The sequence below is a fragment of the Panthera onca genome, chromosome B4, assembly GCF_046562875.1.
Source record: "Panthera onca isolate mPanOnc1 chromosome B4, mPanOnc1 haplotype 2, whole genome shotgun sequence".
Lineage (NCBI taxonomy): Eukaryota > Metazoa > Chordata > Mammalia > Carnivora > Felidae > Panthera > Panthera onca.
Window position 1 is genome coordinate 81161906 of NC_138345.1, and position 25717 is coordinate 81187622.

Here is a 25717-nt window from a genome sequence, read left to right on the forward strand (position 1 = left end):
GGTCAGGATTAGTCTTTGGCTTCCAGGGCTACACAACTCTATGGACCCCTGGTAGGGTAGGCCTCACGAATCCTCTCGGGAAGCTGCAGCCGGGCCTGTGAAACGACATGGTGAAGTTCCAGCTTCCATACCGAGTGACCCTGCACTGCTTCTGTATCCCAGGCGTGTGGTGTTGTCAGACTTGGGGATTCAGTCCCCAGGGGGAGAGAGCCTTATCGAGGGTTAGGGTTTTGTCAAGGGACGTTGCCCGGGCCGAAGTGACTCCAGTCTCGTAATCTCGCTCGAGGGCTGAAGTGAGCGCCCATGTGACAGTGTCGGTCAGGTGTAGACTTAGAGTTTGTGATCTGGGTAGGTTTTGGTTGAGGGTTCTGGTTAGGTGTAGGGTTAGGGTTAGGGTTAGGTCCCAGGAGGCTCCAGGTGCTGACCACAGCAGCAGTTGTCTCCCCGAACGGACGAGTTGAGGGCACAAGGGAGCCTCCCATTCAGGATTAGTCTGTGTTCCCAAGCCCGACAACTGTATGGTCCACTGGTCGGGTAGGCCTCAGGAATGCTCTCGGGCAGCTGTAGCCCTGCCTTCGAAAGGACATTGTGATGTTCCAGGTTCTATACCGAGTGATCCTGCACCTCTTCTAACCCCAGGCGCATGGTGTTCTCAGACTTTGGTATTGGGTCCCCATGGGTAGAGAGCCTTAGCTACGGTCAGGGTTTTGTCCAGGGACTTCGCCAGGGATGAAGAGACTCCAGTCTTGTGATCTCCCTCGAGGGCTGAAGTGAGGGCCCATGTGACGGTGCGGGTCAAGTGTAGGGTTAGGGTTGGAGATACGGTAAGGTTTCAGTAGTGGGTTCCGGTTAGGATTAGGGTTAGGGTTAGTGTTAGGTCACAGGAGGCTCCAGGCGCTGAACGCACCGCAGTGCATTTCTTTCCCTGAAGGGCTGAGTTGGCCGCACAAGGCAGAGTGCCATTCAGGATTAGTGTTTGTGTTCCAAGGCCAGAAGTGTATGGGCCTCTCATCGGGTAGGCCTCAGGAATCCTCTCGGGGTGCTGCAGCTGGGCCTTTGAAATGACATGGTGATGTTCCAGGTTCTATGCCGAGTGATCCTTCACCGCTTCTGGACCCCAGGCGCATGATGTTGTCAGACTTTGCTATTGGTTCCCCATAGGGAGAGAGCCTTAACTAGGGTTAGGGTTCGGTCCAGGGACATCGCCTGGGCTGAAGTGAATCCATTCTCATGATCTCCCTCGAGGGTTGAATTGAGGGCCCATGTGACATTTGGGGCACATGCGAGTCAAGTGTAGGGTTAGGGTTTGAGTTACGGTTAGGGTTCTTTTAGTGTTCCGGTTAGGGTTAGGATTTGGGTTAGGTCCCAGGAGGATCCTGGCTCTGAAACCCCAGGAGTGCATTTGTCTGCTCAAAGGGCTGAGTTGAGGGCACTAGGGAGGGTGCCGGTCAGGAATAGAGTTTGGGTTCCAAGGCCAGACAAGTGTATGGGCCACTGGTTGCGTAGGCCTCAGGAAATCTCGAGGGTAGCTGCAGCCGTGCCTTCGAAAGACATGGTCATGTTACAGGTTCTACGCCAAGGGATCCTCACCTCTTCTGGATCCAGGTGCGTGGGTTTGTAAGACATTGCTACTGGGTTCCCAAGGGGAGAGAGCCTTATCTAGGGTTAGGGTTCGTTCCATGGACATAGCCAGGGCCAAAGCATTTCCCGTCCCATAATCTGCCTTGAGGGCTGAAGTGAGGGCCCATGTGACGGTGCGGGTCAACTGTAGGTTTAGGGTTTAAGATAGAGTTAGGATTTGCTTAAGGGTTCTGGTTAGGGTTATGGCTAGTGTTAGGGTTAGTTCCCAGGAGGCTCCAGGCGCTAAAGCCACAAGAGTGCAGTTGTCACCCCGAGGGACCAAGTTGAGGGCACAAGGGAGGGTGCCTGTCAGGATTAGTCTTTGGGTTCCAAGGCCTGACAAGTGTATGGCCACTGGTCGGGTAGGCTTCAGGAATCATCTCAGGCAGCTGCACCCGGGCCTTCAAAAGAACATGTTAATGTTCCAGGTTCTATGCTGAGTGATCATGCACCACTTCTGGACTCCAGGCACGTGGTGTTGTCAGACTATGGTATTGGGTCCCCATGGTGAGAGAGCCTTTAGCTAGGGTTAGTGTTCGGTCCAGAGACATCGCCAGGACCCAAGCAACTCCAGTCTTGTGATCTCTCTCGAGGGCTGAAGTGAGGGCCCATGTGACGGTGCGGGTCAAGTGTAGGGTTAGCATTTGAAATACGGTTAGGTTCCATACAGGGTTCGCATTAGGGTTAGGGTTAGTGTTAGCATTAGGTCCCTGGAGGCTCCAGGCATTTAAACCACAGCAGTGCTGTTGTCTCCCCGAAGGGTTGAGTTGAGGGCACAAGGGAGTGTGCAGATCAGGATTAGTCTTTGCGTTCCAAGGCCAGAGAACTGTATGGGCCACTGGTGGGGAAGGCTCAGGAATCCTCTGAGGCAGCTACAGGCAGGCATTCGAAAGGACATGGTGATGTTCCAGGTTCAATGCTGACTGATCCTGCACTGCTTCTGTACCCCAGGCATGTGGTGCTCTCAGAGTTTGCAATTGAGTCCCCTTGGGGAGAGAGCCTTAGCTTGGGTTAGATTTCAGTCCAGGGATGTCACCAGAGCTGAAGCGACTCCAGTCTCGTGATGTCCCTCGAGGTTTTAAGTGAGGACCCATGTGATGGTGCCAGTCAAATGTAGGATTAGTGTTCGAGATAGTGTTATGTTGAGGGTTCTGGTTAGGGTTAGGGTTAGGTTTAGAGTTATGTCCCTGGAGTTTCCAGGTGCTTAACCCACAGCAGTGCAGTAGTCTCCTCAAAGGGCTAAGTTGAGGGCACAAGGGAGGTTGCCAATCAGGAACAGTCTTTGGGTTCCAAGGCCACACAACTGTATGGGCCACTGGTTGGGTAGTCCTCAGGAATCCTCTCGAGGGCATCTGCAGCCGAGCCTAAGAAAGGGCATGGTGATGTTCCAGGTTCTATGTCAAGTGATGCTGCACCGATTCTGGACCCCAGGCACCACTTCTGGAGCTTAGGCGCGTGCTATTGTCAGATTTTGGTATTGGGTCCCCATGGGGAGAGAGCCTTAGCTAGGATTTGGATTCAGTCAGGGACATCACCAGGGCCCATGTGACTCCAGGCTCATGATCTTCCTCGAGGGCTGAAGTGAGGGCCCATGCGATGGTGCGTGTCAAGTGTAGGGTGAGGGTTCTGGTTTGGGTTAGGTATCAGGAGGCTCCAGGAGCTGAACCCACAACAGTACATACAGTTGTCTCCCCAAAGGACTGTGTGGAGTGCACAAGGGAGTATGCCAGTCAGGATTAGTCTTTGCATTCCAAGGGCAGACAAATGTATGGGCCACTGGTTGGGTAGGTCTCAGGAATCCTCTTGGCAGCGGCAGCCAGGCCGTCAAAGGACATATTGATGTTCCAGGTTCTATGCTGAGTGATGCTGTACCGCTTATGGATCCCAGGCATGGTGTTGTCAGACTTTGATATTTGGTCCCCATGGGGAGAGAGCCTTACCTAGAATTAGGTTTTGGTCCGGGGATGTTTCCAGGGTCAAAGTGACTGCAGTCTCGTGATATCCTTCGAGGGGTGATGTGAGGGCCCATGTGACGTTTCAGGTCAAGTCTAGGGTTAGGGTTTCAGACACGTTTAGGTTTCGGGTGAGGGTTCTGGTTAGGGGCACGTTTTGCATTAGGGCTAGGTCCAGGAAGCTCCAGGCGCAGAAACCACAGCAGTGCAGTTATCTCCCTGAAGGGCTCAGTATAGTGTACAAGTGAGGGTGCTGGTCAGGATTAGTCTTTGGGTTCCAAGGCCAGACAACTGTATGGGCCTCTGATCGGGTAGACTTCAGGAATCCTCTCAGGGTTAGCTGTAGCCAGGTCTTGGAAAGGACAAGGTGATGTTCCTGGTTTTATGCTGAGTGATCCTGCACTTCTTCTGGATCCCAGGCGTGTGGTGTTTTCAGACTTTGGTATTTGGTCCCCATGGGGAGAGAGCCTTAGCTAGGGTTTGGGTTTGGTACAGGGACATCGCCAGTGCTGACGCGACTCCAGTCTTGTGATCTCTCTTGAGGGCTGAATTGAGGGCCCATGCGACGGCGTGGGTCAAGTGTATGGTGAGGGTTTGACATATGGTTAGGGTTCAGTTGAGGGTTCTCTTTAGGGTTATGGTTAGGGTTACGGTTAGATCCACAATGCTCCAGGCGCTGAACCCGTAGCAGTGCAGTTGTGTCCCCAAAGGTCTGAGTGTAGTGTACAAGGGAGGGTGCTGGTCAGGATTAGTCTTTGTGTTCTAAGGCCAGACAAATCTATGGGTTACTGGTCGGGTAGGCCTCAGGAATCCTCTCGGGCAGCTGCAGCCGGGCCTGGGAAACCACATGGTGAGCTTCCAGGTTCCATGCCGAGTGATCCTGCCCAGCTTCTGGACCCCAGGTGCGTGGTGTTGTCAGACTTGGGGATTGGGTCCCCATGGGGAGAGAGCCTTAGCTAGGGTTAGGGTTTGGTACAGAAATGGCTCCAGGTCCAAAGGGACTCCAGTCTTGTGATCTCTTGAGGCCTGAAGTGAGGGCCCATATAACGGTGCAGGTCAAGTGTAGGGTAAGCGTTCGACATATGGTTAGTTTTCAGTTGAGGCTTCTGGTTAGGGTTAGGGCTATGGTTAGGTTTATGTATACGTTCCAGGAGGCTCCAGGCGCTGAACCCACTTCAGTACAGTTGTCTTCCCCGAAAGGCTGAGTGGAGTGCACAAGGGAGGGTGCCAGTCAGGATTATCCTTTGGTTTCCTAGGCCAGAGAACTCAATGGGCCAGTCATCTGGTTGGCCTCAGGAATCCTTTGGGCAGCTGCAGCTGGGCCTTGGAAACAATATGATGATGTTCCAGGTTCCATGCCCAGTGGTCCTGCACCGCTTCTGGATCCCAGGCACATGGTGTTGTCATACTTTGCTATTGGGTCCCCATGGGGAGAGAGCCTTAGCTAGGGTTAGGGATAGCTCCAGGGACGTCGCCAGGGCCAAAGCGACTCCAGTCTTGTGATCTCCCTCGAGGGCTGAAGTGAGGGCCCATGCGACGGTGTGTGTCAATTGTAGGGTTAGGTTTCGAGATAGGGTTAGGGTTCGGGTGAGGTTCCTGTTTATGCTTACAGTTAGGGTTATGGTTAGGTCCCAGGAGGCTTCAGACACTCTGAAAATCTGAAATAGGCTCCAGGCTTTTAGCTGTCAGCACAGATCCTGATGTGGGGCTTGAACTCCTGAGCCATGAGATCATGACCTGAGCTGAAGTTGGATGCTTAACTGTCTGAGCCACCAAGGCACCCCTGGAAAGTATATGTTTAAAGTATCATTTAAAATATATTAAAAATTGAAATTTAAAAGTCATGTAATTCTCAAGGACATGATTCAAATTACTTTTATGAGTACTGAAACAAATATATTCCACAAAAATACAAAAATCTTACTGGGTAAATACATCTCTGTTCCTCATATCATCTTGGCATATTAACACTTGTAGTCCTGAGGGACTTGACCAGTGTGCCCAATAGACCTTCCATCAGTATGTATTATTGAGAAATACATATTGAATTGCAGTCTTCATAACTTAAGGAAAACATAGACAGTTCCATGAAAATTCTATATTCTCCCCTATGAGATAAAAACTCTTGCATAGTTAATAGTACTTCTTTCTAATGATCCTGAATCATTTTCCCAAGGCCAGTCACAATTAAATATTACTACTAATATACATCAACCACTTAATGCCAGTGCAAGCAAGTTAGTCTGCCCTAAGTATCTGTTTAGTTCTGAAGTTTGTACTAATCAACAAAATTACACATCGCTAAAAATATCACTGGGGTGCCTGGGTGGCTCAGTGAGTTAAGCATCTGACTTTGGCTCAGGTCACTATCTCACAGTTCATGAGTTCGAGCCACACATTGGACACTCTGCTGTCAGCACAGAGCCCCCTTTCAGATCGTCTGTCCCCTTCTCTCTCTGCTCCTCCTTCACTTGTGCACTCTCTCTCTCTCTCTCAAAAATAAGTAACATTACAAAATGTGTATATATTTAAAATATCATTAAGCTTCCAATTAAGAAGTATGGGGTTTAATTGGTAGGATATATCTGGATATTCTTTATGGCTTATTTCATTCCTCAGTTAAAAAAAAACCTAATTTTAACTGAGTATTTGTGAATAATAAAAACATTTTAAGAAAAGTAAATATGGGACCTTAATTATGGAAAAGGAATAAGGTTATGCTTTATTAAAATAAAATAAAACAAAAATAATAGAGCCTGTTATGTCTAGAAAGCTATAGAATGCTAAGGAAAAGAGTATGAAGAAAAAAATGAGGGTTGTGTACTTAAGGAATGCTGTGGATTACAATTATGCAAAGTATTTTCAATTCAGAGACTGAGTTCATTCATTCTCCAATTTACTAACTTACACTTTGTGTTGTACTGTTCCAGTAAAAGACATATAATAATGATCTCAGCTTTGGCTGGTATTCCAAATACTGATGATATAATTGCATAAATCCATAATCAATTTTTTTTTAAGGAAAAAACATATGAGTTGTGAGAAAGCTTGTTTGACTCAAAGGTAAAGTCTATTTCTTCAGAAACGTTGAAAGCTGACCAGCTTACTAAGAAGTGAGAGTTCTATGGCCTCATTAGATGTAGCCAACTAAATTAGTGGGCTTAAGTAAATGTTACTAAATTATCAAAATGCTATGCAGCAAGTAAAATTTTATATTCTCTAGGGCATGTAGTAGTCATGGCAACTCAGTCACATTTTGAAAATTTAAAAAAAGACATTAATATAAATCTATGGAATTGCTTGCAATTGCTGCGAATAATCTTTCTTAAATAGGATATATGCAATGTAATCAGTAGGGTTTTTAGGATTATAGCAGGAATGAGAGGAATATTTGGAGACACAATCTATAGTATTATCAATCCCTAATTTTCCAAAATTTTATTGAATTTAAATGTGCCCAGGCATGGTGAAAAATGTACAACGCTGATTATCGAGCAATCAAGAAAATGGCGATTTTTCTGGGATAGCCTTATTCTTATTTTACATTAGAGACCATGGATGGTACACTGTAGAGCTTGATCACTCAAAGTTCAGCCATTCAACCTATCATTGATTTTCTGTAGCATCAATATCAGAGTTCTGAGGGGCAGTGGTGGCTTAGGCATTTTAGGCATACACTAAAAATCATAATGTAATAAATATCAATGAATAAATGTCAATAAAATATGGATACTTTATCAACTATTATACTCTTCTTTTTTTCTAAGACAAATAATGGAGTATTTTTAGCACTGTAACAAGTTTAGAATTGTTGCAAAATTCTAGTGACCATGATAGCTTTGCTAAATGTACCAGAAATAGTGTTGTTCTATCACTGGTGATGAGAATGGTATTGAAGTAGGTTTTGCAATAATGGTGTGAGGTAATGGACACAATCACCTTTACATCTGTCCCTGTGATTCTGTCCCCCAGGGACTTACATCTGTCCCCCAGGGACTTCTGGGGGAATGCAAAATGTGGGATCGCCAGGGTTCCTTTCCTTATGCTACTGAGGACATTGGCTTCAGAACTTAGACAAGTGAGATAGTACCAAAAGTACATATGTCTGGGGAGGAATTAAAGCAGAATTCTTCCAATGAGCCACTTGTTTCAGAATGGATATAGAGGCTGTGAGTTTTCAGCTTCTTACTTTCAGAGGGGAAATCCGTTTTAAGTATAATTTTTCTCTAAATGAAATAGTTACTTTTTTCTGAATTAAATTTGGAAAATGCATTGCAAAATAACAGATCCAATATTCATCTAACCACGATATAAAAAAAGAAGCATTGTTCATCTCAGCTTCAGTGCAACATTATGAGTAATTGTTTTTTCAATAATGTTTCTATCATTACCAATGTCTGCTATATTATTGCTAAGTAAAACTTGTACAGAAAATATTTGTCTCATTCTACTTTTGCTCAAAATATTGTATCTAACTAAAATAGAGTGACTGATTGCATAATAATGGAGTCAGTACTTTTATAATGAGATTTTTAGTGGATACACAATTGTGACTAACTCTCACTTCTGACCATGCAGTTTTGGAAACCACTGAGTCTGTTGAGAGTTTAACTAAACTACTTCATAATGCTGCTGACTTGGCATCCATTTGGGATAGCAAACTTGCCTGCAGGGCCCTTGAACTGATATTTACCCCTCCCTCAAGTGCATATCCTTCTTAACAGCCCAAAGAGCCACCAGTAAACGTAAGTTCCTGATATGATATGATTCCCTCAACTGCCCTTGTCATAAGTAATGGGCTCCCCTGTCTCCCAGGGCTTTCCTCTAATGCGCCATTAGATAAAACCACCAGGAAGAATACTGAAATCCTGGTTTTTTTGGTTTAAATTGACCAATTGACCAGGACCCCAAAGTACTCTACCCTCAGGCTCTAATACAAGCATGTGCCCAGCTCTCTCCACTCTCTCTTTCACACTCTGCCTTGACTTCCCCATGTGGCACCTTGAGTGAGCCTTGTGCCTCCTCCAGAACCAGTGATTAATAAACCTCTCCATTTTGCTTCCTGTATGGTCTTTTGTTGAACCCTGGATCAACAACTTACATACCATCTTTACTTAATTAATGATAATTTAACAAAGTCACAGCACAGTAGGAAGCAGAATGGTTTTAATGGATGGGAACTGAAATGAATGTTGGAAAGAGGACTTCTGTATTGAAAGTCATATTCATTTGAAATTTTATTTTAAGCCACACCAAAATGGTAGCACTATACCTATGTGCAGAGTAGAAATAGGGGTGCAGTGAAGTGAAATTAAGGTTCAAATGACAATATAAAAAAATCACATAAATTAACAGTCACATGAAGATTACAGTAAAACATCAAAATCAAAATTACATTTTGTGTTTAATTTTTACTTATGTTTATTTACTGTGTCTCATATATACTTATACAAGTGTGCAAATGTGTATATATATATATATATATATGCACACATACATACATATACATGTATCTGTTTATGTCTGTAGTGGATGATGGAATGGAATACACTCCATTCAGTAGAAACACGTAATTTATACACTACAAAATTGGAAAAGTAAAAGTAGCCCATATTTAATCCTTTTGTACCCTGAATTTATTTCATTTCATAATTTTAAAAAATTCAAAAAATTAATAGATGAATCTATTATAATTATTATCCGTCTAAATCACTTCCATTAATCCCGACAATAGCATGCATCTGATGAGACATTTTGTCTAGGTCTCTGTCTTTTGTGTGTTAGGAAAGCCTGTTACATTTCCTGCTTCTGAGAATAATGGCTGGGTAAAAAGAAGTCACTTAATGTCCATGGCTTTGAGCTTCAAGAAGTGTCTCTGGTGTATGCTGCATGCACTCTATCTACTGCTGTGTTTTGTCTACTCGATCCCTCAGGTCAGTCCTCTGCAGAGTTTCTCTTTGCCTGCTATGGAGAGTGTTTGGACATTGGACAGAGTGTGGCTAGTTTTACCTAGGTGTGCTCTGGTCTGGTTGTCAAGGGAGACCTGATGCTATTTCCACTAGAGCTGAAGCTCTGCAGAACTCTATGCTCAGTAGATGTGGTATTTCTGGGGTTTGTGCTCATGTTCTGGGGGAAGAGGTCCCACCATGCTGGTTTTCAGGCATACTTGCCCAAAGTGGAGGCACAGCACCAAAGTGGAGGCTGGAGCCACCTACACCAAGCCCCATACCCTGTGCTCTGCAGGTGCTTCTGAACTAGGACAACTGTGAATGAGAGTCAGAGCAGCAGCCAGACCTGTTTGCCAGAAGACCAACACAAACTCTCTACATGCACCACGTCTATTCACCATAGAGTGAAGCAAAGCTTCACCTCTAGAAGAAATAAGATCTAGACTCTTTTAACAAGCAGACTAAAACATACCTAGTTAAAACTTTCCAGACATGGAAAAGGTCCAAATGCTCCCCACCTTAGGCAAGGAGGAACTCTGCAGAAGACTGACCTTAGGGAAACACAGCTAAAACACAACATCAGAGGGGCACCTGGGTGGCTCAGGTCATGGTCTCACAACTTGTGAGTTCAAGCCCCACGTTGGGTTCTGTGCTGGCAGGTCAGAGCCTGGGGCTTGCTTTGGATTCTGTGTCTCCCTCTCTCTCTCTCTGTACCCATCCCCTGCTTTCACTCTGTCTCTCAAAAATAAATAAACATTAAAAAAACACACAACAGAGTGCACACAGCATATACTACAAACACTTCCTGAAGAGCCAGGCATTGGACAGTATAGGACCTCTTCGCAACATAGCCATTATTCTCAGAAGCAGGAAACATAGCAGCCTTTCCTAACACAGAGAAAACAAGGACCTAGACAAAATGCCCAGATGGAATAATTCATCTAGAAAGAAAGAACATGAAGAGGTCACAGCCAGGGACTCCACGAAAACTTGCTAGAACTGATACACAAATTCAGTTGCAGATATAAAATCCACGTACAGAGATCTGTTGCATTTCCATACACCAATAATGAAGAAGCAGAAAAAAAAATTAAGGAATCATTCCCATTTACTATTGCACCCAAAACAATAAGATACCTATGAATAAACCTAACCAAAGAGGTAAAAGATCTGTACTCCAAAAATTTTAACTTATGAAAGAAATTGAAGACGAGACAAAGAAATGGGAAAACACTCTGTGCTTATGGATTAGAAGAACAAACACTGTTAAAATGTCTATACTACCCAAAGCAATGTGCACATTTAATGGAATTCCTATCAAAAGACCACCAGCATTTTCCACAGAGTGGAACAAACAATCTTAAAGTTTGCATAGTACAACAAAGACCCCTGAGTAGCCAAAGCAATTCTGAAAAAGAAAAGCAAAGCTGGAGGCATCACAATTTCAGACTTTAAGCTACACTACAAAGCTGTAGCCCTCAAGACGGTATGGTACTGGCAAAAACAGACAAATACATCAAGAGAACTGAACAGAAACCCAGAAATGGACCTACAGCTATATGGTCAACTAATATTTGACAAAGCAGGAAAGAATATCCAGTGGAAAAAAGTCTCTTCAACAGATGGTGTTGGGAAAACTGGACAGCAACATGCAAAATAATGAAACTGGACCACTTTCTTACACCATAAACAAAAATAAATTCAAATGGATCAAAGACCTAATTGTGACACAGGAAACCAACCAAATCCTAGAAGAGATCACAGACAGTAACCTCTTTGACTTTGTCTGGAGCAACTTCTTACTAGACATGTCACTGCAGGCAAGGGAAACAAAAGCAAAAATAAGCTATTGGGATTTCATCAACATAAAAAAGTTTCTGCACAGCAAAGGAAATAATCAACAAAACTAAAAGGAAGCCTACAGAATGGGAGAAGATATTTTCAAATGGCGTATCTGATAAATATAAAGAACTTAAACTCAACACCTCAAAACCAAATAATCAAGTTAAGAAATGGTCAGGAGACATCAATAAACATTGTCCTCAAATAAGACATCCAGATGGCCAACAGACACATGAAAAGATGCTCAACATCACTCATCATCAGGGAAATACAAATCAAAATCACTATGAAATACCATATAAAACCTGGCAGAATGACTACAATTAACAGCACAAGAAACAACAGGAGTTGGCAAGAATGTGCAGAAAGGGGCACCCTCTTACACTGTTTGTGGGAATGCAAAGTGGTGCAGCAACTCTGGAAAACAGTAAAGAGGTTCCTCAAAAAATTAAAAACAGAACTGCCTGTGACCCAGAAATTGCCTTACTGGGTATTTATTCAAAGGATACAAAAATACTGATTTGAAAGGGCATTTGCACCCCCAAATTTATAGCACCATTATGAACAACAGCCGAATTATGGAAAGAGCTCAAATTCCGATTGACTGATGATTGGACAAAGAAGATGTGGTATACATATATACGGTGGAATATTACTCACCCATCAAAAATAATGAAATCTTTCCAACTGCAATGATGTGGATGGAGCTAGAGCATATTATGCTAAAGTAAATAAGTCAGTCAGAGAAAGACAAATACCATATGATTTTACTCACATGTCGAATTTAAGAAATAAAACATATGAACATATGTGATATAAAAAAGAGAGAGGAAGGTAAACCAAAGATACCTATAGCTATAGAAAACAATATGAGGGTTGCTGCAGGGGATGTGGATGGAGGATGGGATAAATGTGTGATGGGCATTAATGAGGGCAATCCTTGAAATGCGCACTGAGTTTTATGTAAGCAAAGAATCACTAGTTTCTACTCTTGAAAACATTATTCAGTGTATGTTAACCAGAATTTAAATAAAAACTTTTGAAAAAGAATATGAAAAGCATATTAACAGTATCTATGGTGTTAACAAGTTTATAAGCTTAAATCATATTCTTTCCCAACTTCATACTAAACTTTAAATTTTTATAATCAGATATCCTCAGGCAGGGTGTCCATAACTTGGACCTATATGTAAGGCAAAACTCTGAAACTCCTAAAAGCACAGAGAAAACCTAGATAATTTTGATTTTGGCAGTGATCTTTTAGATACCACATGAAAGTTATGATCCATGAAAGAAATGATGGGTAAGATGGATTTCATTAAAATTAAAAACTTCTGCTGTGCAAAAGATAGTGTCAAGAAAATGAGAAGACAAGTCACATACAGGGTGACAATATTTACATAAAATACATGTGAAAAGTAACTCAAATATACAAAAACTCTTAGAATTCAACAATGAAAATGAGAAATTGAGCAGGGAAGATGGCGGCGTAGGGGGACGCTGGGCTCACCTCATCCTGCTAATCACTTAGATTCCACCCACATCTGCCTAAATAACCCAGAAAACCACCAGAAGACTAGCAGAACTAACTCTCCAGAGCCAAGCATAGAGAAGAGGCCCACAGAAGAGGGTAGGAAGGGCGGAGAGGCGGTAGTGCTACATGGACTGGTGGCAGGGATCTGGGGCGGTGGAGGGGCAGCCCACCCAGCAAGGCGGAAACCCGGAGTCTGGCTTGCAAAAGCGGAGGGGCAGGACTGCGTAAGTTCTGACAGCCAGCAGGACTTAACATCTGGAATGTTAAAAGTCAACAGTTCTGCTCTTGGAGAGTGGGGAGAGCGAGAGGACACTGGGAAGGAGAGTTGTTGAGCCCCAGAAGGACAGAGCTCAGTGGGGAAACAAAGGCGCTGGTAAGCGCCATCTCCCTCTCCCATCCCCCACCCACAATTCCAAAGGGAACCAGTTCCCATCACCAAACTTGCTTGCACCACGCACATGCCCAACACTGTGCTTCTGTGGATCCATCCCTCCTATGGTCCTGCCTCCCTCCCAATGCTGCAGGGCCCCTCCCGCAGGGGACCACGGACAGCAAAGAAAGCTAAGCCTGCCCCTCCCACACCCTGGCTAATATGCCAGATCCTGTCCAAACAGCACTACAAGCCTGGCAGTGTGCAAGTAGCCCTGAAAGGGGCCACCCACAGTGAGTCCTGCCCCTGGGAGAGGTGAAGATAAGGTACATACCAGTCTGACTGTGACTCCAGCGGTGGGCTAGGGGCAGACATCGGGTCTGACTGCGGCCCCTCCCACCAACACAAGTTACTCCGGACAGCACAGAAGTGCCCTGCATTTGGAGCGACTGCAGGGACTACCCAAAATGACGAATCAGAAGAAGTCCCCTCAAAAGAAACCCCAGGAAGTAGTGAAAGCTAACAAACTGATAAAAAACAATTTAAGCAATATAACAGAACAAGAATTTAGAATAACAGTCATAAAATTAATCACTGGGCTTGAAAAAAGCATAGAGCAAGCAGAGAATCTATTGCTACAGAGATCAAGGGACTAAGAAATAGTCATGAGGACCTAAAAAATGCTATAAATGAGGTGCAAAATAAAATGGAGGTGGCCATACACGGATGGAAGAGGCAGGGGAGAGAATAGGTGAATTAGAAGATAAAATTATGGAAAAAGAGGAAGCTGAGAAAAAAAAAATCCAGGAGTATGAGGGGAGAATTAGAAAACTAAGTGATACAATCAAAAGGAACAATATCCGTACAATAGGAATTCCAGAAGAGGAAGAGAAAGAGAAAGGGGCTGAAGGTGTACTTGAATGAATCATAGCTGAGAACTTCCCTGATCTGGGGAAGGAAAAAGGCATTGAAATCCAAGAGGCACAGAGAACTTCCTTCAGACATAACTTGAATCGATCTTCTGCATGATATATCATAGTGAAAATGGCAAAATACAAGGATAAAGAGAAAATTCTGAAAGCAGCTAGGGATAAACACACTCTAACATATAAACGGAGACCCGTAAGAGTAGTGGCAGACCTATCTACTGAAACTTGGCAGGCCAGAAAGGAATGGCAGGAAATCTTCAATGTGATAAACAGAAAAAATATGCAGCCGCGAATCCTTTATCCAGCAAGTCTGTCATTCAGAATAGGAGGAGAGATAAAGGTCTTCCCAAACAAACAAAAACTGAAGGAATTCATCACCACTAAACCAGCCCTACAAGAGATTCTAAGGGGGATTCTGTGAGTGAAATATTGCAAGGACCACAAAGTACCAGAGACATCACTACAAGCATGAAACCTACAGACATCACAATGACTCTAAACCCATATCTTTCCATAATAACGCTGAATGTCAATGGATTAAATGCTCCAACCAAAAGACATAGGGTATCAGAATGGATAAAAAAACAATACCCATCTATTTGCTATCTACAAGAGACTCATTTTAGACCTGAGGACACCTTCAGATTGAAAGTGAGGGTATGGAGAACTATCTATCATGCTACTGGAAGTCAAAAGAAAGCTGAAGTAGCCATACTTATATCAGACAAACTAGACTTTAAATTAAAGGCAGTAACAAGAGATGAAGAAGGACATTATATAATAATTGCAGGGTCTATCCATCAGGAAGAGCTAACATTTATAAATGTCTATGTGCCGAATACGGGAGCCCCCAAATATATAAACAATCACAAACATAAGCAACCTTATTAAGAATGTGGTAATTTCAGGGGACTTTAGTACCCCACTTACAACAATGGATAGATCATCTAGACACAGGATCAATAAAGAAACAAGGGCCCTGAATGATATATTGGACCAGATGGACTTGACAGATATATTTAGAACTCTGCATCCCAAAGCAACAGAAGGCACTTTCTTCTCGACTGCACATGGAACGTTCTCCAAGATAGATCACATACTGGGTCACAAAACAGCCCTTCATAAGTATACAAGAATTGAGATCATACCATGCATACTTTCAGACCACAATGCTATGAAGCTTGAAATCAACCACAGGAAAAAGTCTGGAAAACCTCCAAAAGCATGGGGGTTAAAGAAGACCCTACTAAAGAATGAATGGGTCAACCAGGCAATTAGAGAAGAAATTTAAAAATATATGGAAACAAATGAAAATGAGAATACAACAATCCAACACTTTGGGATGCAGAGAAGGCAGTCCTGAGAGGAAAATACATTGCAATCCAGGCCTATCTCAAGAAACAAGAAAAATCCCAAATACAAAATCTAACAGCACACTTAAAGGAAACAGAAGCAGAAAAGCAAAGACACCCCAAACCCGGCAGAAGAAGAGAAATAATAAAGATCAGAGCAGAAATAAACAATATAGAATCTAAAAAGACTGTAGAGCAGATCAATGAGACCAAGAGTTGGTTTTTTGAAAAAATAGACAAAATTGATAAACCTCTAGCCAGGCTTCTCAAAAAAAAGAAAGAAAGGTGGGAGGAGAGTACCCAAATAGATAAAATCATGAATGAAAATGGAATTATTAAAACCAATCCCTCAGAAATACAAGCAATTACCAGGGAATACTATGAAAAATTATATGCCAACAAACTGGACAACCTGGAAGAAATGGACAAATTCCTAAGCACTCACACACTTCCAAAACTCAAACAGGAAGAAATAGAAAACTTGAACAGACCCATAACCAGCAAAGAAGTTGAATCAGTTATCAAAAATCTCCCAACAAATAAGAGTCCAGGACCAGATGGCTTCCCTGGGGAATTCTACCAGACATTTAAAGCAGAGATAATACCTATCCTTCTCAAGCTGTTACAAAAAATAGGGAAGGAAAACTTCAAGACTCATTCTATGAAGCCAGCATTACTTTGATTCCTAAACCAGACAGAGACCCAGCAACAAAACAGGCCAATATCCCTGATGAATATGGATGCAAAAATTCTCAATAAGATACTAGCAAATCGAATTCAACAGCATATAAAAAGAATTATTCACCATGATCAAGTGGGATTCATTCCTGGGCTGCAGGGCTCATTCAACATTCACAAATCAATCAATGTGATACATCACATTAATAAAAGAACATTATGATCCTGTCAATCGATGCAGAAAAAGCATTTGACAAAATTTAGCATCTTTTCTTAATAAAAACCCCTGAGAAAGTCAGGATAGAAGGAACATACTTAAACATCATAAAGCCATTTATGAAAAGCCCACAGCTAATATTATCCTCAGTGGGAAAAACTGAGAGCTTTCCCCCTGAGATCAGGAACATGACAGGGATCTCCACTCTCTACCGCTGTTGTTTAACATAGTGTTGGAAGTACTAGCATCAGCAATCAGACAACAAAAGGAAATCAAAGGCATCAAAATTGGCAAAGATGAAGTCAAGCTTTCACTTTTTGCAGATGACATGATATTATACATGGAAAATCCGGTAGACTCCACCAAAAGTCTGCTAGAACTGATACATGAATTCAGCAAAGTTGCAGGATACAAAATCAATGTACAGAAATCAGTTGCATTCTTATACACTAATAATGAAGCAATAGAAAGACAAATAAACTGATCCCATTCACAGTTGCACCAAGAATCATAAAATACCTAGGAATGAACCTAACCAAAGATGTAAAAGATCTGTATGCTGAAAACTATAGAACGCTTATGTAGGAAATCAAAGAAGATACAAAGAAATGGAAAAACATCCATACTCATGGATTGGAAGAATAAATATTGTCAAAATGTCAATACTACCCAAAGCTATCTACACATTCAATGCAATCCCAATCAAAATTGCACCAGCATTCTTCTCAAAGCTAGAACAAGCAATCCTAAAATTTGTGTGAAACCACAAAAGACCCTGAATAGCCAAAGTAATATTGAAGAAGAAGACCACAGCGGGAGGCATCACAATCCCAGACTTTAGCCTCTACTACAAAGCTGTAATCATCAAGATAGCATGGTATTGGCCCAAAAACAGACACATAGACCAATGGAATAGAATAGAAACTCCAGAATTGGACCCACAAAAGTATGGCCAACCAATCTTTGACAAAGCAGGAAAGAATATCAATGGAAAAAAGACAGTCTCTTTAACAAATGGTGCTGGGAGAACTGGACAGCAACATGCAGAAGCATGAAACTAGACCACTTTCTTACACCACTCACAAAAATAAACTCAAAATGGATGAAGGACCTGAATGTGAGATAGGAAACCATCAAAACCCTAGAGGAGAAAGCAGGAAAAGACCTGTCTGACCTCAGCCGTAGCAATTTCTTACTTGACACATCTCCAAAGGCAAGGGAATTAAAAGCAAAAATGAACTTATGGGACCTCATGAAGATAAGAAGCTTCTGCACAGCAAAGGAAACAATCAACAAAACTAAAAGGCAAACGATGGAATGGGAAAAGATATTTTTAAATGACATATCGGACAAAGGGCTAGTATCCAAAATCTATAAAGAACTCACCAAGCTCCACACCTGAAAAACAAGTAATCCAGTGAAGAAATGGGCAGAAAACATGTATAGACTCTTTTCTAAGAAAGACATCCAAATGGCCAACAGGCACATGAAAGGATGCTCAACGTCGCTCCTTATCAGGGAAATACAAATCAAAACCACACTCAGATATCACCTCACGCCAGTCCGAGTGGCCAAAATGAACAAATCAGGAGACTATAGATGCTGGTGAGGATGTGGAGAAACGGGAACCCTCTTGCACTGTTGGTGGGAATGCAAACTGGTGCAGCCACACTGGGAAACAGTGTGGAGGTTCTTCAAAAAATTAAAAATAGATCTACCCTGTGACCCAGGAATAGCACTGCTAGGAATTTACCCAAAGGATGCAGGAGGGCTGATGCATAGGGGCACTTGTACCCCAATATTTATAGCAGCACTTTCAACAATAGCCAAGTTATGGAAAGAGCCTAAATGTCCATCAACTGATGAATGGATAAAGAAGTTGTGGTTTATATACACAATGGAATACTACTTGGAAATGAGAAAGTATGAAATATGGCCTTTTGTAGCAATGCGGATGGAAATGAGTGTTATGCTAAATGAAATAAGTCATACAGAGAAAGATAGATACCATATGTTTTCGCTCTTATGTGGATCCTGAGAAACTTAACAGAAGACCATGGGGGAGGGGAAGGGACAAAAAAGTTAGAGAGGGAGGGAGCCAAGCCATAAGAGACTCTAAAAACAGCATAAACTGAGGGTTGATGGGGATTGGCAGGGAGAGGGGGGTGGGTGATGGGCATTGAGGAGGGCACCTGTTGGAAGGAGCAATGGGTGTTTTATGGAAACCAATTTGACAATAAATTTCATATTAAAAAAACAATGAAAATGAACAAGATTAGAAACTGGACCAAAGATCTTAACAGATACCTCACCAAAGATGATACATAGATGGAAAATAAGCACATGAAAAGAAGATCCACATCATATATCATCAGGGAGATGTAAATGAAAACAAGGAGAAACCACTGCACACATATTAAAATGGCCAACCCTAGAACACTTAAATCACCAAAGGTGATGAGGATGTGAAGGAACAGGAACTTTCATTTTTTTTGCTGGTAGAATGCAAAATGGTACAGCAACTTTGGAAGACATTTGGTGGTTTCTTACAAATTAAACACTCTTACCATTTGATCCAGTAATCACCCATCTCAGTATTGACTCACCAAAATAGGTCACACAAAAACCTGCACACAGATCCTTATAGCAGCTTTATCCATAATTGCCCAAACTTGGAAGCAGCTAAGATACCCTTTAGTAGGTAAATGGGCAAACTATGATGCATCTAGAAAATAGAATATTATTCAATCCTAAAAAAGAAATGAGCTATCAAACCATGAAAAGACATGAAGGAAACCCAAGTGCATGTCACTAAGTGAAAGAAGCTAATCTGAAAAAGCTACATATTTTATGATTCCAACTATATAACATTCTGCAAAAGGAAAAACTATGATCATGATAAAATAAGCAGTTTTTGGGGAGTGAGGGGTGAAAAGTGATGAATAGGCAGGGTACAAAGGATTTATATCTATATATCTTCCATCTATATCATCTGTCAACCTACATATCTATCAGTAAGTATACTTTTGTCCAGACCTATAGAATGTGGATTCACCAAGACTAAACCTTAATGTAAACTATGGACTTTAGGTAACTATGCTGTGTTAATGTAGGTTCACCAATTATAAGAAACCTATCACTCTGCTGAGGGATATTGTAAATGGGGGAAGCTATGCATGTTTGAGGTCCATGGTTATATGGGATATCTCTATACCTTCTTTTCAATTTTGTTGTAAACCTAAAACTGCTCTAAAATTAACACATTTAAAAACTTGTACTTTTCTGGGACAAATTTCTAGAAATACTTGGCCTGGTGGTATTCAGATAAACATTAAGTAAAAACCTAATAGATAAAAAATATAGGGAATGAAATTCTTCTTAGTTTTCATTTTCTCTTGCTTAATACCTGAGGACAAAGCCACCAAGGTCCAAGAGATACACAGTGGGGTAGAGAGAACATTTAGTAGATACGACAATTAAAAAGACTCATCTTGGTTATGAGTATAGGAAATCCAACCTGAAATTCCACGAGATGCTAGCTTTTGTTATTTTTGGTTACTGAAAATGAAAAAAATGAAGTTATTGGTATTCATAGTCTTATTTTTTTTTCCTTTTTGGTTCTGCCTTTCTTTACTCTGGCTTCATAGTGAGGTATACATGTCCTATTTAATGGATCCCTGAAAGTTCTGTATTTATTTTTTATAGCTGTAAACATACAGTAAAGACTATTCTCTCTAATATTTACAAAAATTTATTAAATTGTATTTTACTGAACTGACTTTGGTCTCATGCCTAACACTAATTTAGTTGTTTGTAGAGAGAATATGGTCATCTGTAAAACCCAGGATAGAAGTGTAACCTTGAGCTAATCAGAGAGTCCAATGCCTTGATTGGCTAACTGTGGTTTATGGACTCATATACAAATTATGGAAATCATCCTACCAAAAGAAAAAGAAAAAAAAGAAATTATTGAGGTAGATATAGAGATAAGTGTGTTTGTGTGTGTGTGTATGCACGTGTGCACGAGAGAAATAGAGACAGAGATAGAGACTGAGTGGGAGAGAGAGAGATTATCTTGGGCATACAAAAGCAATTATCTACTTCAGGACAATTTGACTCTGTGACTCGACAACAGGTCATATAGTAAAACTGTAAGAAGCACCCTACAAGTACATAATTGCTATATTACAAAGCTTTCTAGATTTTTAAGTGGCATGTCACATATATAAAATAACAAGACACTACAGTAAACTACAATACCAGCCAACATAACCAGCTTGAGAGTCTCTTATTGCACCTCTACATCCAACCCCAAAACTGAAGCCATAATCATTTTGGTATACATGTAAACCACTCTTTGCCACAAACTGATTGTGAAGTGCTGGTACCATAGACATAGCCTCTGGAATCAAGCAGAAATGATTTCAATTCTATCTTTCTTACTAGTCATGTGACCAGGAGTAACTTATTGTACCTCTTAGAAGATCATTTTTTCACAAGATAAAATCAGAATAATTTATGCTATAAATTTTGTTTTGTTTCATTTTTTAATATGGATAGTATACTTATACTTATTTTATACTTTCAAATTAGCCTTAAAAACATCACAGAATAAAATACCTGGTTATTATTACATTATAAATGTAGACTCTAAGGAAAACAATTATAACACGAATAAGGAATAGCTGTTAAAGTATCAAATGTGATCTGTCTAGGCAGCATTTTATTCTTAATCAAAGTTACCCAGATTAAGTACACTTACATGAGTCAGTATTTACTTATTATATAGAATAAAATGTAGTATGAAATATATATACCATATTTTTTATTACACTAGCCTAGTGGGATTTCTTTTTAAATTCTCAAATTGGCGTTTTAATCTCAATTTCTACTCTTAAATATATTTATTTAAAAACAGTAGAGAATGGGGTGCCTGGGTGGCTCCGTCGGTTGGGCGGCCGACTTCGGCTCAGGTGATGATCTCGCAGTCCGTGAGTTCGAGCCCCGCGTTGGGCTCTGTGCTGACAGCTCAGAGCCTGGAGCCTGCTTCAGATTCTGTGTCTCCCTCTCTCTGACCACCGCCTCCCCCCCGTTCATGCTCTGTCTCTCTCTGTCTCAAAAATAAATAAACGTTAAAAAAAAATTAAAAAAAAAAACAGTAGAGAATGAATATCAAGACATAAAAAACCAAACAAAGGAAAAATCCCAAGGAAGACACATCATTTAGTTGTTTTGAATTTATCAAGAGTTTACAGAAAATCAAATATAAGGACAAAATATACTGCACATGCATGGAAATAATTAAGTCTCCATGATCTAACGCATAAAGTTGATGAAAACAATCTTTCATATATTTGCTACAATTAAGTGGAAGAAGAGGAGAGGAAAGGGTCAAATTTGAGAATGCTTACAATGGAACAGAAAAATAAAGTGTCAGTATTTTGAACAGGAAGGCATATATTGAGAAAAAAGAGCCAATGTAAACATCATGATACTTCAGAAATAAGTGAAAGAACAAGTATGATTATATATTGGATGATGCAACAGTGACATTGGGACCCAATCTAAACACTTCCTTTGCAGATTGCCTTATAAATTTCCTTATAAACCTCATGATTCTACTTGGATAAAGACAGGACTCTTTGTAGCAAGTTCTTAAATGCTTGCTTCACCCGTTGGTTCCTTAGAGTGCAAATAAAAGGGTTCAAAAGTGGTGCGACTGAGGTATTGAGAGTTGCTACTCCCTTCATTAAGGATATCCTCTGTTTGACCAAGGGTTTAATGTACATGAAGATGCAGCTGCCATATGAGAGGGAGATGACAATCATGTGAGAAGAACAAGTGGAGAAAGCCTTTTTTCTCTGGTTGGCAGAAGGGATTTTTAAAATTGTCAGGCAATATATGTGTATGGTAGAATCAGTAATGCCAAGGTGACCAGCAGAGTCACCAAAGCTAAGACGAAACTCATAATTTCCAACACATGTGTATCTCTGCAGGAGATCTGCAGAAGGGGAGCAGTGTCACAGTAGAAATTATCAATGATATTGGAGTCACAGAAGTCCAGGCTTCTGTGGACTAAAATGAGTCCTGGAAAGATTATGAGGGAACCAGTGATCCAAGAGCTTAGGATCAGCTGGATACAGATTTTGCTGCTCATGATGGTTGTATAATGCAGGGGCTTACAGATGGCAACATAACGATTATAGGACATGACAACCAGGAGATAAAATTCGGATGCTCCAAGAAGGAAGGCAAAAAATAACTGAGCTGCACAACAGTTATAGGAAATGGTTTTGTCCCCAGTTGCCATGCTTACAAGCAATTTGTAAATACACAGTTATATAAGAAATTTCTAAGAAGGAAAATTTTTGAAGAAAGAAATACATAGGGGTCTTGCGATGAGAACCCAGCAAAGTAAGGGTAATGATAATTAAGTTGCCTGAGATGCTTAGCAAGTAGGTGAGAAGCAGGAAGACGAATAGCACAATCTCCACCTTTGGGTCCTCTGTCAATCCTGCTAAGATAAATACTGTCACAGTTGTACGGTTTTCCATCATTACCTCCTATTATGCTTCTGTTCTGGTAAAAATATCAAGAAAAATTATGTAAAGATATCAATTGTAAAATATTAAAATAACAATGTCAAAATATTAGTATTTGCTATTAATTATATATACTAATGGGACATTGTTTGAAATGATTAATGTAAGATAAACTCTAATAAAAGCTCTTACTTTGCTTTTGAGAAATGATAATGATTTTCTACAAATCTGATGAAATAAAAAACTATCTCATAAATTATCTTTATATTTTGACTTAGGTATATTTATGGTAATGAGATGAAGAAATGAACATGTAGGTGAAAACGATATTTCCTCTTTTCTCAATATGTAAGAACTAAAATGTCATAATACTTATACTCAGACTGATGATTATATAAATATCATTGCCTCAAGGAACTGGCCATGAATGCAACAGAGAAGCAAGATGATAGATATATAAATACTTATGATGGGTGAAAACAGAAATCCAGCTTTAGGTTGGAGATAATCCTGAAAGTCATTCAGTAGAACAACCAGAGCTCTTCAATGGTTTGGCCTTTGCCACATCTGCTCAGGTAATCAACATTCTGTCTTGGTCCTATCTGATTTTTATTTCTGTAAGTCAGTGTAGTCTGTTTTGTCTTTATTCCGCCTCTTCATTTTACCACCTCCTATGCCATTCATTAAATTCATCTGATTGTGTAGTAAACCTGACTTGAACAGAATCAAACAGATTCAGTGTTTCTTCTGGTTACAGTTCTGAAAACAGGAAGAGAATCACAAAGTGAAATGCAAAATGAAGTGAATAAGAGTTCAGAAAGAAGGATAATGAAAAAGGGAAGAAAAGATAAAAGAAGTGGAAAAGAGGTAAGACAGTAAGGGAAGACCATAAATTTAAATACTTACCATTAGGATAGGATTTTTCTTCAGATGAGACAATGAGTTGTATCTGGCTCTTGGCTTCTTACCTGATGTATAGAATTAGTTACGGCAAAGCTCTAATTTACTTCTACGTAAGAGAGTACAGAGGAGAAACTGTAGGCAACTTTACTTGGATGACCAGTCACTTGGCAAGTGTTCAGACACTTGCAGGTAATACTGACTGCCTCCAAATTATATGGTATTCAAGAGCTAAGCCAATTCAAATGGAGTTGATTGTGTGGTTGAAAATTATATAAGCTCTCATTAAGCTAAATCATGAAAACTCCTAGGTATAAACATTTCATCCCTTGGGGGCAAGTTTCTTGTTTGATGACTTCATTGATGCTTCTTTAAGGACTTCATTATCAATACAAAACATTTATTAAACAATTTAATAGATCCATGGAGAATGCATTGTTATACACTGAGGCGTCAAAGCAGTATAAGTCAATGTCCCTGTCTATCGTGCTTTACCAACATATTGAGGAGACAGAATTTCTGCATGAATATAGCAATGTATAATGTGCCATAAATTTAAAGGTAAATGTGATTGCTTAGGGCAGTCAAGGGAGATTAATAAGAAAATATGTTTTTAAAAAAGATGGATCCAAAGCTGTCTTGGAGACATATTAGGAAGTAAAGTAAGGCATTTTAGGTAGGATAAGAAGTGTGGAAAAGGTACATAAAAATAAAAACTCATGAATTAATAAAAACTCATCAGAGAGAATATGATAACAGTTTTCTCCAGGGAATAGTTAAGGTTCTAGACATTCTAGCTATTAGTGCCAAAGTATAATAACATTTTCCTAGTACTTACAAACATTCTCCCAAACCTAAGGGACAATTCCCAAGGAACTTAATTGTATTACAATGGCTATAGTCATCTGAGTCAAAAACAGACCCATCATCCCCACAAGTAAGAATGATATCAAATCAGACCTAGTTTTTCTCCTGCTAACCCAACTCCCTAGAGATACACTGGAACAGTGTATTATAATATGTTTAGCAAGCCTATTACTTTTATTTATGTTTACATTAAAACATGCAAGAGAATTTTCCCTCCTTTCAAAATCATGAACAATTGTTTTATTCAAAAATGGTATCATTTCAGTTCAAAACATTTGGAATGCAGGAAAGGCAATCCTAAGGGGAAGTATATAGCAATACAGGCCTAACTCAAGAAGCAAGAAACGTCTCAAATACACAACCTAACCTTACACCTAAAGGAGCTAGAAAAATAACAGAAAATAAAGCCTAGAGTCAACAGAAGAAGGGAAATAATAAATATTAGAGCAAAAGTAAATGATATAGAAAGAAACAAAAAAAATAAAAAAAGTAGAACAGATCGACAAAATGAAGATCTGATTCTTTGAAAGAATTAATAAAATTGGTAAACTTCTAGCCAGGCTTATCAAAAAGAAAATTTAAAGGACTCAAATAGGGGCGCCTGGGTGGCTCAGTCGGTTGGGCGTCCGACTTCGGCTCAGGTCACGATCTCGCGGTCCGTGGGTTCGAGCCCCGCGTCGGGCTCTGGGCTGATGGCTCAGAGCCTGGAGCCTGCTTCCGATTCTGTGTCTCCCTCTCTCTCTTCCCCTCCCCCGTTCATGCTCTGTCTCTCTCTGTCTCAAAAATAAATAAAACATTAAAAAAAAAAAAAAAAAAAAAAAATTTTTTTTTTTTTTAAAGGACTCAAATAAATAAAATCACAAATGAAAGAGGAGAGATAACAGCCAATACCATAGAAATATAAATAATTATAAGAGAATATTATGAAAAATTATATGACATCTAACTGGGCAATCTCAAAGTAAT

General features: G+C 40.6%; 1 pseudogene; it reads right to left on the reverse strand.

Annotated features, from left to right (window-relative positions):
* Nucleotides 1–22060: 22060 nt before the first annotated feature.
* Nucleotides 22061–22996, reverse strand: LOC132660314 (olfactory receptor 6C74-like; annotated as a pseudogene).
* Nucleotides 22997–25717: the final 2721 nt, after the last annotated feature.